The sequence below is a fragment of the Schistocerca gregaria genome, chromosome 1 (genome assembly GCF_023897955.1).
Source record: "Schistocerca gregaria isolate iqSchGreg1 chromosome 1, iqSchGreg1.2, whole genome shotgun sequence".
Classification (NCBI taxonomy): Eukaryota; Metazoa; Arthropoda; class Insecta; order Orthoptera; family Acrididae; genus Schistocerca; species Schistocerca gregaria.
Window position 1 is genome coordinate 350,292,035 of NC_064920.1, and position 15,851 is coordinate 350,307,885.

The window sequence follows — 15,851 nt, forward strand, 5'->3', positions numbered from 1 at the left end:
AATAATCAAGTGTGTGTCATTGTTGACTTTATCAAAAATTTTCTTGTTATTGAAATGGATTTTACAAGCTATGTAGCACAGTGTTTATCTGGTTGGGCTCACAGCCAGGAGAAGTGGGGTTTAGACCCATGTCTGGCCTTCTTGATTCTGATTTTCTGTGTTCTGAGATACTTCCTTTTAAAAAGGTAAAACAAATTTCCTTCCCATTCTTACTTCATGTGGACTTGTACTGCATCTCTGTATGTGTGTGGCTGTGGCCATGTAGAGGACCCAGCTTCAATTCCTGGTCCTACCAGGGAATTTTCCTTGGTGGAACAAGTGGAACCAGCTGCACTCTGGCTTGTGAGACCAACTGAGGAGTTGCTCAAAGATTTGGAAAGCTGGGAGTGGATGGAAAAACAGATGACTTGACACAGTGACCAGTTGGTGCCACGTGATCCTCAAGGACTGAGGGTTGATTACAGAGCACTTTGTTTTTTTGTTTTTTTTTTTTTTTTTTTTATGTTGCATCTAATGATACTGTAACCAACAGAAAGATTTCTGAATTGTGTTTAGTGGCAGATTTTTCTTATCTCTCTGTCTGCCATGTTCCACCACTTTAGCATGTATGTAGTATTGTTTAGCATGCAATAGACTCAAAATGCTGCATGAAAAATCTTAACTAACTGTAGCATATTTCTTTCTCAAATGTTGATTTTTATAAAATTTCAACAGTTATCTCAGTTACTCTAGGAAAACAGGTAAGAAAAGTGTTACTCAATAGAGCAGCATTGCTATGGGTATAATTTGAACTCAAGTAATCCTCTTAATTTTCAGTGCAGAGTGTCAATGTTCTGTGAGAATGTAGCACGTTGCCATATATTATGTTTAGTTGCAGAAATGATGAAAGTGCGTAGTGTACCTCTTTCTTTGTTGTTTTTGATTTGAGAGGTCATTCAAATGTCAGTCCATGTGCTGCTTGTATAGGATGAGGTACTGGGGTACCATTAACCTAAAAGATTTATGCCAACCCCACTCCCTTCCCACACTAGCTTCTAATTCCACGCAGACCTTGCCTTGCTAATCTTTTCCATCTGTCACATTTCCCAAACTCCCACAGAACCCGAAGACCTACAGCATCACATCCAAATTCAACCATTACAAGCTTGTTAAAAAACTATTTTCCTTGCTTGCTCCCTAAAATGGAAGCACTTTCCTACTACCAAACAAAAATGAACATTGAACCATGCCTCTTCCAGTTCATACCTCTGCCCAACCACCCAAACATTCCAGGGTTATGTTCCAGGAATTCCTTGCCTCCAGCATTGCATCACCTTTATATTCCTAAGGCCCTTCCAGCAGCACATCTTGGTAGAAAAAAGAACAGTCATCCACTGTCTTCAAATAGACACTGTCTTGATTATTCTCCCTGTTGAAGAAGACTCCACCACCGTGGTGAAGAATGACAGTGATTACCTGACAAAAGTTCTCTGTCAACTATCACTCTTGTACATACATAAGTCCTTCTATAGTGATCCCATCTCAGAAGCCCATCACAACCTCCATTTATAGTTCTCCTGACTTCATCTAGTTCCACGTGGCAGTTACTCATCACATAGTCACCTTCACTCTAAAATCTGCACCAGACACCTAATTAAGGAGATTACTGTGCTCTCAAGGAAAGAATTTCTGCCATAACTGATGAACAGCTCTTATCCATTGTCTTAAGTCCAACCACTTCCTTCACTGCCTCTCCTCCACCCATAACCCATTACCACTTGGCTCCCTACACGTCACTGTTGATACCATCTCGTGGTATACTAACATTCCCAAAGACAGAGCAATTCCACCATAGACCACTACCTCTCTCAACATTCCGTTGACTCTAAACTCACTACCTCCTTCCATATTCAATTTTATTCTTGCCTACTACTCCTTTGAGAGGAAGCTTTACATTTTTCTCTTTAATTTATTTATTACCACAACATGCTTTACATACCATAGTGTTATGGTGCATAGCTTAGAATGGTCTGCAATCTAGATCCTCTTGCACACCATAGTGTTTTAATTACATAATTAAATTTACAACAATATGTGACTAACAGTATATTATCCAGAAATCTTACCTTCTGATTCTCAGGAAGCAACCTGAGTCCATAGAGTTTACATAGTGGCTTCAAGTTTAAGTATTTCTGATACTTATATACAATGAATATAAATTAATAAGCTTAAATGACCATCTCTCCCCATGTTTTAATACAGAAGGAAAAGGAAGGCCATTTCCACTCATTTATTTTCCATTTTTCTTTTCTTTTCTCTGTTCTTGTACTCTGCCTTGCCTGATGCTTCTTAAGGTTATGCATGAAACACTACAGGCCACATCCCATGACCACACTTTTCTTGTTCTTGTTGCTGTTGTTCTATTATTACATTAGTTCCATAGCCATTTCATCTACTCATGCTCTTGTTCATGTTGCAGTGACCAATTCTGTAACACAGCTGCCTGGGTTTTGTGCTGTGGTGGTTCCAACTCTTTTGATGTATATTTCTAATTCCTTCAAGGAAACCTTATTTATTATCCAAAATTTGGGCCACAGCCTTTCTTCTCTCAATATTATTGAGACACTCTGATAATAGAAGAAATTCCTATCATCATCTGTTGCCACTGATTATTACACACCCATACCACATGAATAACAAGATCCTTAGTTCATTCACAAGGACACTCAAATACATTGCTAGGTCTTCACTGCATTCTCTTCATATAGCTTGAATATGGTATGTACCCAGCCAAATAGTTGGTAGTATATTTTAACTACATTTTTGGGGCAGAAGGTCTATGATAAAGCTGTCTGTTCTAGCAGGAACTGTGCTTTAATTTCTTGTTTAGCTGTCATATGATTTCCTTCACTGTTTGGATGTGTCTCTTTTTTGGAACTAAGTGGACCGCAGCTAGTGTAGTCTTGTATACCTCTGTAAAACGAAGAGTCACACTTTTCTTGCATACATAATGGAGCTTGTGCAGATTTCACCATTTGCAGCCCATGAGCCTACTGTAGCTGCCAGAATGGACTTGTGATATGTCCTGCTACTTTTTAACAAACCACTACTCTCTTACCTTTGTTACTTTAATTATGTAAAATCTGTTTTAGCAGATAATTTGGATGTGGTAGGAGAAAGTTACTCTCTCTCTTCTAATAGCAACCCAAAATATCTAACTGCCTCTTATTTTTAGCTGTTCATTTACATTTATTGTACAATTTCTGCTTCTTAGAAGCATCCATTTAAGCACTAGATAAATTGCCCTACATGTGGCCACCTGGAGTTGATTTTCTGTACAGTGATTTTGAAGAGTGTAGAAGGTGTGTGTATCACTTGTAGTGCATCATCTGCATATGCAATGGAACCTCTTGCCTTTCGCATGGTTCCTATCTATTTCAACAGCACGTCAAAGGCAGTTTTCAAAACATGGTACTGCAAGCGAAGCCACATGGGCATCAAATAATTAGTTCTTTCATAAACTGTTTTGTGGAGCAAAGTTAGATGGCTCTTCTGCCACAGCAGTAATTCCTAAACCAATTATAGAGGGCTCTTGGACATTTGGTGCACCTTAGCCGAGAGGCCATTATAACCTATCAATATGTTCCCAATATCAATCAAAATTCTCATGCTGAGCTTCACTCTTGAGATACTGTCATATTGCATACACTCAAGTTTTCCATGAAGATTTCTCATTATTTTGAAAAGCCTGCTCACCATATGACTTCACTACTGTGAGATGTGCATGCTCTCACTTCTTCAGTTTTATGACCTGGGCTTTCTTTCAAAAACCTGGAAGTGTCACTGAAATAGACATTATTATTTAATTGTGTAAGGCATGGAAAGACTATCTCACGGTGCCCGTGGAACCTTGGCTTTTATTCTCTTTGACCATGGAATCTTCCTCTGATTCAGCAAAAGAAATTACTAGAGAGGCATTTAGCTGTTTCATTGTCGTTGACAAGGATAATTTCCAATAAAACTTCTACTCATTATGGTACCATCTCCTTTCTTCCACAGTCTGCAAACCTGCATGGGATCTCATCTTTCTGCCACCAATTTATTTTGTGTCTCCTGGACATTGTAGTTAAGCTGTTCTTTTGCAAAATGTTACAGTGTTGTTTCTGTGTGTGCTTCAGTAGTTCTTCATATTTTTAATTTTGGTATCACTGTAAATTCATACTTGACTCAAGTTGTTTGGCGCTGTTCCTTTTTGGTAGAATTTTGATTTGCTCCTCGGTTTTTGCAGAGCATTAGTCCATAATGCCTTTGGACCCCTAGGACTGAGCCACTTGAGGAGATTTGCCATTATTTGCACTCCGTGAATTGCTATTGCGATTTTTTGTGCCATCTCATCAATGTCAGGTTCCCTGCAATAGTATGATGGAGGTCTACATACAGGCTTTGTAAGATTTCATATTAAGTTGGGTACTCTTCTTATTAATATCACTATGTTTACGACTGTCTCAGTCAGAATCAAGTATGTAAGGTTTTAGTCACTGACTGAAGCACCTCCCATTGCCCATGACACTATCTTGCTACAAACTTTCAGATTGGCTAGGGTTAAATACATACTTGTGAAAGCAGCAGGTCTTTTGTGGTATGTGGTGAGGTTTAGAGGTCTGCTGATAACTTGTGAGCCCAGTTCCACTATTAAATCATGCAACTGTAAACTTAATACCATCAATTTCTTTGGTGAACCAAAATGATGATTCTGTGAATCTCTGCTTTGTCGCCTCCATGACTTTGGATTTGATGAATAAAAGGTACAGCTTGTATAACTTGTTTACTTTTGGCACTCCTACAATTGAGACATGTTGGCATGGGATCTATTTTCCATCTCCTCATTTCATACATTAATCTTTCATTGTCCTCCTCAAGTTTCACTACTCTACTGACAATAAAACTATGTTCTACTCCTCATTGTGAAATTTTCTGCAGCTCTACAGCTTTTATTTCAGATGTCTTTCTAGTATTGACTAGTTCCTCATCTATAAAATACTTTAGTTCATTATATGGAGTTCTTGATGATCAGCTCTGACTGCTGCTCTGAACTATTAGATTTGTGGCTGTTCTGAATCTTGTGTGATTCTTGGTTTACTGTCACTTCGGTACGGGCATTTCAGCTGTGCCTTGAGCTCACTGGTCAGCAGAAGTTGTTGATGCATAGCTCTGACACATGATGTTCGCTTGCCTTTATTTCTTCGTTGATAGTCTTGATAGTCCTTGGTGTAGATGTTCTGCTTTGTTATACTGGCTGCAAAATGGGGGGGGGGGGGGGGGGGGGGGGTGGAAGTTCAGGAAGTTCAACATTGATTACTATAAATGAGGTAATGGGGTAGCCGACAGTTGCACAGTTGTGTTTTACAATTCTTTACTTTCACTGTTCACATCCCCCAAATATTACACAATTATATGGGCAGTTCACTATTGGCATATGTTAAGTGTCGTTAATAGGTTTGCAGGCAAACGTCAGTATACTGCTACAATAGTTTGCTGTTGAACATCTGTGAGCAGTAAAAACCTAACTACACAGTTCACAGTTCTTGCAGAATAATAAGGTATGTGTGACACTTTTTCTCAAATAAACTGAACAGACACTGTCATTGTTTTAACCCATGCCTCAACTGATTCAGACTTCCCATCTGAAAATTGGTTGCGGAATGACTGTCTCGGGACCAAAAATTGGGCCTCTATATATTCTCACAATAATAGGCACTGAAACTGTACATTGTATGATGTTTAAAATACAGAAATTACAATTAAAACCTTTGTACAGCTTTTTATATTCATATGATTACCAGCCAGCTGTACACCAGGATAAACAGCCATCACCATACTGCAGCCAATAGCAAAGTAGATTACATTTTCTCTCTGTTTTCCTCACCTCCCTGCCCAACAACCTCCTGACAGTGCACCTGTTGGCATTATAATCCCTGCACACTCTGCCAGACACGTCTTCTCCCACCTGTACACTGCCAACCCTCCCCATCCCTGGCCTTGATTCCCTGGCTCCCTCAGACCCCCAGCCCCCTGGCCTGAGGGCCCCTGGCCCTGGCCGAGGCCCACCAGACTGCTGCTTCTATCCCATGTGATAGTTGCATTCTAGCCCCAGCTGATGAAGTTGGCAGTCACGTGTGTGAGGTGTGCTTGTTTGCATGAATGAATGATGTGTGTTTATTTTTTCTGATGAAGGCTGTGACCAAAAGTGTGTGTATAAGTGTCTTTTAATTGTGCCTGGCTGCAGCTTAGAGTGTTATATTTACAGTAAGTGGCAGTCTGTCGTTTCCTACATTGCTCATATTCCTACCTGGAGTTTCCATTGTTTGTGTTTACAAGTTTTTATTTGCTTAAAGTAAAAATGGCCAATTTAAAAGAATAATAACTCAATCAAGCATCACAGTTATTTTTTCTATGAAGTTATCATTTAGAAAGTTCCAGAAAATAGGCATTGAAAAATCAAGTTATTCAGTAATATAAGCCATAATGTACAAAGTACATTGAAACAAAGTTGTGACTTTAAAGTTGGAAGATGTGTAAATGTTGAAACTTCCTGGCATATTAAAACTGTGTGCAGACCGAGACTCGAACTTGGGAAATTTGCCTTCCACAGGCAAGTGCTCTGCCAGGTTTGAAAGGTAGGAAATGAGGTACTGGTGGAAGTAAAGCTGTGAGGACGGGGCGTGAGTCGTGCTCGGGTAGCTCAGTTGGTAGAGCACTTGCCCGCAAAAGGCAAAGGTCCCGAGTTCGAGTCTCGGTCGAGCACATAGTTTTAATCTGCCAGGAAGTTTCATAACAGTGCACACTCTGCTGCAAATGAAAATCTCATTCTGTGTAAATGTTAGTAATCAAAATAATTAAGTAATTTAGTAGACATTTGCATGTTTTGGAAGCAACAGTTTTCAATTAATATTTTACAAAATGATGAATTGAGAGGTTGGTTGGGTTGTTTGGGGAAGGAGACCAGACAGCGAGATCATCGGTCTCGTTGGATTAGGAAAGGATGGGTAAGGAAGTCGGCCGTGCACTTTCAAAGGAACCATCCTGGCATTTGCCTGGAGCGATTTAGGGAAATCACGGAAAACCTAAATCAGGTTGGCCAGACGCGGGAGAATTGAGAGGAAAAGAAAAGGATATAATGAAACAAACTGTGTCTAACACTTTCCTCATTACTATAAAACATATTTTCATTATAACTTCACAAAAGTACCAATAGCAAACAGCAACAACGATTACCGTCACCTTTACATTTTCTGAAACAAATAACCATTATAAAAGTAAGTGACCTTTTCTGAAACTATGATTTGCAAAACTCCTTATTTAGTTGATGAGAAAAATGCAATATATAATTAGAATTTTGCATTAACTTTTTACTTGTTGTTTGAGACTAGGGACGTTACATTAAAAATAAGGAAAGTGCAGGATTTCTGATTAGATGAGTACATTGTTATTAACACAAAATCAAGTAGTGGTACCGCAGAAGTGGTCTACTAATAAGACCATAGTAATGCAGGTAAGCTGCTATGAACAGCATAGAGGCTGCATTATCATAGCCAAGATAGGTACACGTGATAGCACAAGAAAATAGTTATGGCTGAAATTTGAATTACCTGCCATATTATGCAGGAGCCAGTCACATTAAGGGGTTTAAAGGTCTGCTCATAAAATTAAAGAACACTTGGAATTCTGAGGGTAGTAGAAGGATGAACACCTTTTTGACACTTAGCATAGGGCCACACTCTCTAAAAATGCCAAAGAAAACTGTGTTGCATCATTTCTAGCATTGCAGACCTAGTAAAGGAAGCAAGAGCAGAAAGAAGTATATCAGTGCCGGTACCAACAGCTTAATACATTTGTAGCTCAGTGGTGTAGATGGCGATTTGTAGGCAACAAGGTTTGGCTCATATCTGACACACTGCAATTTTTTGTGTCACTCTATTAATTTAATTAATCTGTAGAAAATAGGAAATTAATAGAATGAACAATTCAAGGTTCTTATTAAGATATGTCGCTTCTTTACCACTTAATATCCTATCCAAAGGCATTCAACTTCAGTGACTGCCTGAAATCTGCAAGGGTGAGAGTATGTGAGTTGGGTGATGAATCTTTCATTTTCTGCTATCTCCTTCCAGGCAGCTAGAGTGATATTCCAAAGATGAACTCGAGTTCTTGGCATCAGGTCAGCCCAGTTTTCTTGCATTGTCCATTTCATCTCTGGCTGTACATTTTTCAGAGGACAATACTGATGCATTGGAAGATATGTTCTGCCTGTCACAATTGACATAACCCTTGGCAAACACTAATTGATAGCTTGATGGCTGCATGTTTGCTACGTAGTCCAGTTTGCCAAAACCAGTGTTGAACTGTATCCACTGGCACAGGAAATGCACTAGTTTGTTTCAAAGGATTTTGCCATAGCATATTTACAAGTTGATTATCCTGGACAGGTGCTGTTACATGCCAAAGTTACATTTCTACATAACTACTGTATTTCCAGTATCTCAATAGCAATTGATTAATTATTGCACAGAGGAATGTCCCAGCACTCTACAAGTGCAGTGATGTGATCATGAACAGCCTATTGAAGATAAGGTATGGTGCATGAATCATGAGACTAGACTGAAAATTGTGTGGTGCAGGTATTTGACCTATTTAAGCTCTTGACTCCAGCGAAATCATTCTCCGGCAGAAGTGACTTCCATTGATTTACAGCCCAAATTCTGTTGCATCTTCTGTGAGAAATTAGATGCACAGCATGAAAATGTGTGTCATATAATACACTGTAGGGCTTCACAGACAACAAAAAATTGAACCATAAGAATGTCTCTCATGGCAGTGGAGGGGAAGGAATTCACATGGATTTGAACATGACACACTTTACATATAAAGCATATATGTTATGTATTCAGCTAAAGTACCATTTATGAACTTACATCTATTCAGTTAACATGAACTTTATCTATAGACAATATACCAACAGTTTGTATTTGGAGAACAGATTTTGTGCCACCAGTGTATTCGAATTGCAGAAAAGATTTAGTGTCTTCTTGGAATGTATCTTAAACACTGACAAGATCAGTTTCATGTAATTTTTAAAGCAACATTTCCTTATCTACATGTTCCCAAGGCAAACAGACAAACATGACATGTTGCATTTCATTGACACCAATGCTGTAGTGGACTTGGCTGCAATTTCCACCAGTCAATTTTTGTGCTGTCAAATGTACAAACCCAACATTCACCACCATAGAACAAATTTAAATGCCTATTAGTTCTGCAGATGATGATGATGATTATGTAAAAGAAATTTTCACATAGTTAAAGGATATATAATGTTCTGTAATCAGTGTTGGTGATGGGAATTCAGCAGTATGAAAAGGGTGAGGAGGAAAAAACAGGAAAACATGGGCTTGGGGAAAGAAACAAAAGTGAAAGCCACTTGGTAGTATTGATTAAATTGTGCTCTGTGCTAAATGTACATTGTAAAAATCACGAAAGAAGGTTGTATACTTGAAGGAGCCAGGATCTAATGAAAGCTTTTAGATAGATCAAATAACTGTAAGATGGAGATGTTGATGCCACATTTTAAACTGAAAAACATTTCCAGGGCAGATATGGACTCTGACTTTAATTTATTGGTTAGAGTTGCAGATTAAAACTGAAGAAACTGCTGAGAGGTCGAAATTTAAGGACTGCAGAAATTGAAAGAATCTGAGATTATTGAGAGTTTCAATTGGAACATCAGGCAATAAATGAGTGAACAGAGGAAAAGAACACTATAGAAGAGGTATGGGTAGCATTGAGATATGAAATAATAAAGGCAGCAGATGATTGAATGGACAAAAGGAAAGTACCCAGTAGAAGTATTTGGATAGCACATGATGTATCAAATTTAATTGAAAGAAAGAAAAATATAAAAATTCAGCAAATGGAGCAGGCAAAAGGGAGTCCAGATATATGAAAAATGAAATCGGTAATGTGTGCATAATGCCAATGTGGAACTGGCTGGAAAGTAAATCCAAAGCTGTATAAGCATTCATGAATAGGAGAAACATGTCACATGTAAGAAAATTAAGTCATTTGGAGAAAAGAGAAGCTGCTGTATGAATATCGAGCTCAGTTGGCAAGGACTTTTTTTCCAGTTTTTGTAATCCAAAAAACTGCCTGTGGCTTAGAATGGAGTGCAAAGTAAGTGGAAGTTCGTGAAAAATGTTGGTAGGTGCCGCCACAACTAACTTCTGCCGTTGAATAAATGTAGTGCTACACAGGCATGCTTTGCAGGCACAAAGTGCCAAAACCCCTGAGTCAGTAAATAAATTGAAAAAAAGGTGGAAGACAAGCTTTTTTCTCCGGCCCGAGTTTCGACCACTGCATTTTCATACATTATCCAATGAAGTAAACAGAAATTCCATATTGTTCGTCTTTGAATGTAGCAGCATTTCAATGTACTATGAAAATCCAACTGGCAAGACTGTTTCGGGTGTTTGTCAATATGGCCAACTCTACATTCTGAATTTCTTCCTACCTGTGAGCAGAGATGGTTGCTAATAGGAACTTTTATGAATTGAGAATCACATGCAGGCCACTTACATTTATAATGGTTATTTGTCTCAGAAAATGTGAAGGTGATGGTAATCATTGTTGCTGTTTGCTATTGATACTTTTCTCTCCCTTGAATTTCAAGTCTCAAGTTTCAGTTGAATTTCAAGTCTCAAATTTCAGGTGCGGCTTAGATTCGGGAAAATTTTTTTCCTCGATTTCGAGTCTCATTTTTTAGGTGCGGCTTAGATTCGAGTAAATACGGTAAGCAAAAAGGGGAAAAATAGAAGGAATGTGTAGAAGGTATATACAAGAGAAGTGAAAATGAAGACAGTATTATACAAAGAGAAGAGGAAGCAGATGAAAATGAAAAGGCAATAATAAAAAAAAATGACAGGACACTGAATGACCCAAGCTGAAACAATCCCCCTAGAGCAGATGACGTTTCCTTATAATTACTGAGATACTTGAGAGAGCCAGGCATAAAAAATCTCATGAATTCACTGTTGTGAATATGGACAACCATGTGGTGTATAATGGAAAGACATGCATGCATCTCCGAAGGAACATTGCATCATACTTCTGAACAATAGTGCAATATTGTACGACAAAGCTTTTCCACCTGATATGCACCCTCCATCTTCATGAAGAATGTAATAATTCCAATGAAGCCAGATGCTGACAGGTGTGAATATTATCAAACCATCAATTTAATAAGTCATGGTTGAAAAATAATGCCATGTATTACTAGCAGAATGTGTAATACTATAACACAGATGTATTTTTTCCTTCAATATTTATCTTAAATATTATCTAATTTTGTACCAACAAATATATCAGTTTTTTCTGTAACTTTGAAATTTCAACTGTGAGTAAAACAAAGTATACTTTCTGTAATTAATATGCATTTTGTAATTTTATATTAATTATTATTACACTGTGCCACTGTCAGTAGGGAAATGTTTGGGAAAGTTCGGTGGTGTTATATTTGTCAGAGAGTAAACTGTGGTGGTAGGAACATCTCTGGACATTCCCTTGTAACATCAGAGTGCATGCACTCAGCACTCGGTACCAGTGACAATATGGAGAGGATGTTTGTATTTAACAAAAACAGAAATTTCTCAAAGTGAGGCCAAATCATGTTTTATAAGACAGTGGGAGCAATGTCTGTAGAGAAATGAATTAAGCTCCAAATAAAATCAAACTTTTGCCACATAATCCTCTGCAATTAATCAGTGCGTTCCTGTAAAAATTGGGCCACTGTCACAGATTCCAACACACTTATCTCAAGAGCATTGACAACATGTAATATTTTTCATATTATACTAGTGTAAAACTTTCACAAGGGATATCCAATGAATTTCATTGAAAAATGAATAAAAACACAACTCGTGAAAATCCTAGCTCCCTGATCTTGTCATTTATGTCAGTCATTGTTACCTAGACTAGTATCCTACATCTTTCCTGTTGTAAAATAATCAAGTGGTGTTCACAAATATCTAATTTGCTAATTAATGGAACATATTTCAAAAGTCGTGCAAGTTTTGTTTTGCTGCAAAATGATCTAAATTTTTCAGTAACCTCTAGAGTTGCATTCTGCCAGAAATATGGCTCAATAGTTTTGGTACACTACACATATGACCCACAAGTGGTAGGATTACTGGTAGTAGTGATAGGGATAGAAACATAAATGAATGTGTAAGAGGGAAATTGGGAGCCGACAGCTTCTCTGGTCTTTTGTTTGTTTAGTTCTTTTTTTTGCACATAATTAAAATTTCATATCTTTCAGTGTTAGTCCATTGTGTATTTTATATCCATACAGAATATAGACTGCCTTTTGTATTTAAAACAAATTAGTTGATCATGTAACTTCTTCACTTTTTTGTAACCAAAGCAATTACTTTTAATGAAAGTACAGTTTACATGCACAAACAAAAAAATATATATATATAATCGTTTGTGTTCTTTTGTTCTTAACAGAACTTTCTTTGTCGTAATGGAAGACAAGAGTTTCCTTTTATTATTGGTAAATGCAATGTTGTTCATGTACAATAGGAGCATGTTTTATGTAACTTCAATGAAGTATTTAAGAGCTGTTTGATAAATTTTTATTTTGCATTTTTTATTTTATCTTTTTGTTGAGGAGATTGCATTTCCTAGCACTATATGATAAATGTGTATTTTACTGCAATATCCCTCTGTTTCACATTAGAAATCAACAATTTTTGAATAAAACCTGAAATAAACATTGACAATTTCAGCTTTGCTATAAATACATTTTATTCTTAAGTAACAAACAGGAAAGTAACTATGTAGAACAAAAATGTTCTATAGGGACCTGAACCTTTATACGTCCTCACTCAGTTTCCAGACAGTTCACCAATTCCAATTTTTAGGGGAATGTAGTAAGACACTAATTGCATATGTAAAGAAAGTGATCATTGTGAGGTAATGTCCAATAGGTATGCAACACATCCAATGTACAGGTAATGTGTGTATGACCTTGTGCAGTCCTAAAATATAGTCTGCACATTGACCAGCACAGTGCCACAAAACGACATCAAGAAGGCACTGACCAATGCACCAATTGAAAGAGCAGGCAACACCACACCTCCAGGAAAATGGAGTTCAGCACTCATCGCTGGTTGCCCAGTTCAGTCGCAATCTTCAAGAGTATCAGCTCTGAGTGATAGGAAGATGTTACTTAGCATTTGTTCTGCAAGTAGTAATAGATAGCAAATGTAATTTCGTGTAGGTGACACAGAAATCACAGGAAGTTCAGTATTGTTTCTTCCCTTAATGGAAGTAGTTTTCTATTAATTTGAAAATGTTTTGTACAGATGATTTTGGATTTCTGCCACTGATCATCGCAACTTCTCTCCTTCCTTGTTTGTGTCTATGCTGACTCCCCCAGTAGCCAGCACATCAGACCTTAATTGACCAAAGCTACTAGGAAAACTACCATAGTCTACACTTTACTACTACAATAGTTTTACAACTCTAGGAGCACCTGAATAAGTCAGCCACTTTGCTCAACATAACAACCAAATGCACCATATGCCAATACAATTTGAATAAAAGTAATATTAAAGTAGTAGCAAAATAATTTAAATACATTAATACTGGCAGTTTAAAAATTATTGTCTGAACTTTTCATATTATGACTGATTTTATTTTCATACAGGGAGTCCCATGTCATTCAAAACAAGAAACTTTGGGAAATTGTTATACCACTGTAGGTACATGTTATTACAAAGTAATGCAGTTTTGATTCTAACATAAACTGACAAGCCAAAACATTATGACCTCTGCCCACCACGAGATTGAATGTCTCCTGCTGGTGTTGCAGGCATGCAACACAGTACAGAAAGAATGTAAGTGGAAAACAGATGAATGGGAAGTCATTATAATGAAGATACAAACCACAAATGTGGAAAGCCACCGATACAAGCAGTTTTGATAAAGGGCACTTTGTTGTGGCACTGCTGCTTGAAACGAGAATGTCTGGGAGAGCAAAGCCGGTCTCCTGTTGGCATACTACTGCTGAAAGCACCTATGGAAAGTGGTTGAAGGATGGTGAAATAACAAGTAGGCCGTATGGTATTGGATGACAACCACATGTCATCAGAAAATGTAGAGGTCAGATGATCCCATAGTGTGTAATCCAGGATAGGCAGCGATTTGTGACAAATCTGATGACAGAGAACAAGGCCGGTGCAGGCACAAGTGTTTCAGAGCACACTAATCAGACGCTGTTGTTGAAAATGGAGCTCCACATTACATGGCCCCTATGTGTTCTTGTACTAACCCAATGATTGTTGGTTATGATGACAGTGTGCACAGCATCATTGAGTTTTCACTGGGATCAATAGAAATATGTCACCTGTCAAATGAATCGCATTTCTTGTTACACCAGGTTGATGGTTTGGTCCTTACACACCGTCATCCAAGCGAATGGCTGCACGGAACATGAACCACATCACAGGTGCAGGCTGGTGAGGGTCGAATAATGCTATGGGCTAGACTGAGTTGGGATTCCATGGGATCTATGGTGGTAGTTGAAGGCATCATGACAGCAGTGCACTACGTAAAAATTATTGCAGACCACCTGCCTTGCTTCATGCTTGAAATCTCCCCCTACAGTGGTGGTGATGTCTTCTAGCAGGGCAACTGTCCAGGTTGCAAGGTCAGAATCATGCAACAGTGGTTACAGGGGAATTATAGTGAACTCACATGGATGTACTGGCCAGCAAATGTGCCTGTTCTGCACCCACTGGAACGCATACCAGGTGCCAGCTGTGTGCTTGTAAACCACCATCTCCTAATTTGTGGGAATTGCTTGACCTGTACATAGATGTGTGGTGCCACATACTTCTGGAATCCTATCAAGGGCTTGTAAAATCCATACTAAGCAAAATCTCTGTTGTACTTGTGACAAAGCAAGCTGGGATCTCTTTACTTCCTGTACTGTTTTGCCACCTGCCTCCCTAAATTCATTTTATTTTCATTTTTGTCTAATTACCATTAACATACATGAGTATAATCTGTGTTTTCATAAAAGAGTGAGGTTGGCCCTCAGTCTTAAGAAATATAGCACCAGATCTAATTTTGTGCTTATTTGGTGTATGTAATCAATTTTGTAATTTATTTTGAGCATTCCTAATTAATATATTTTGTTATAGGGTGAAATAAGTAATTGTTTCATGACTTATATTCTATTGTTGACTTATAAACAGATATAAATTCTGTACTAATTATAAACATTTGGAAGAAGAACTATTAGGATTCTTTAAGTATTTATTTGGCTCTATTTGAAAACATATTAGAAAAGCCAGCCCTTAATTAATTCCAGAATAATTATCAGCTTTGTCAAAAACATTTTTTTGCATAACTATATCTGTTAATTTCATTATTTAAACAAATAATTTGACCTAACGCTTGTGACAGAAGGAACTGTTAAAAAGGAGGAACTTTTAGTAAGTTAATTGCATGAGTTAAGTTTTAATTGCAATTTCTGTAACTTAAACATTGAACAATGTATAGTTTCAGTGCCTATTATTGTGACAATATACAAAGGACCAATTTTTGGTCACGAAACAGTCAGTCCACAGCCGATTTTCAGATGGGAAGTCTGTATCAGTTAGTGCAACAATAATGCATCAAATGAACAGTGGAATTAGTGTAACAGGACATGTGTTAAAACAATGACAGTGTCTGTTCAATTTATCTGAGAAATACTGAAGTGTGTGGTTAGGTATTTACTGCTCATACATGTTCAACAGCAAACTATTGTA

General features: G+C 37.7%; 1 non-coding gene across 1 annotated transcript; it reads left to right on the forward strand.

The window, feature by feature from the left end:
• The first annotated feature begins 6,710 nt into the window (after positions 1-6,710).
• On the forward strand, positions 6,711-6,783 carry Trnal-caa (transfer RNA leucine (anticodon CAA)). Its single transcript has one exon. It is a non-coding gene; the product is annotated as a tRNA-Leu (tRNA).
• Positions 6,784-15,851: the final 9,068 nt, after the last annotated feature.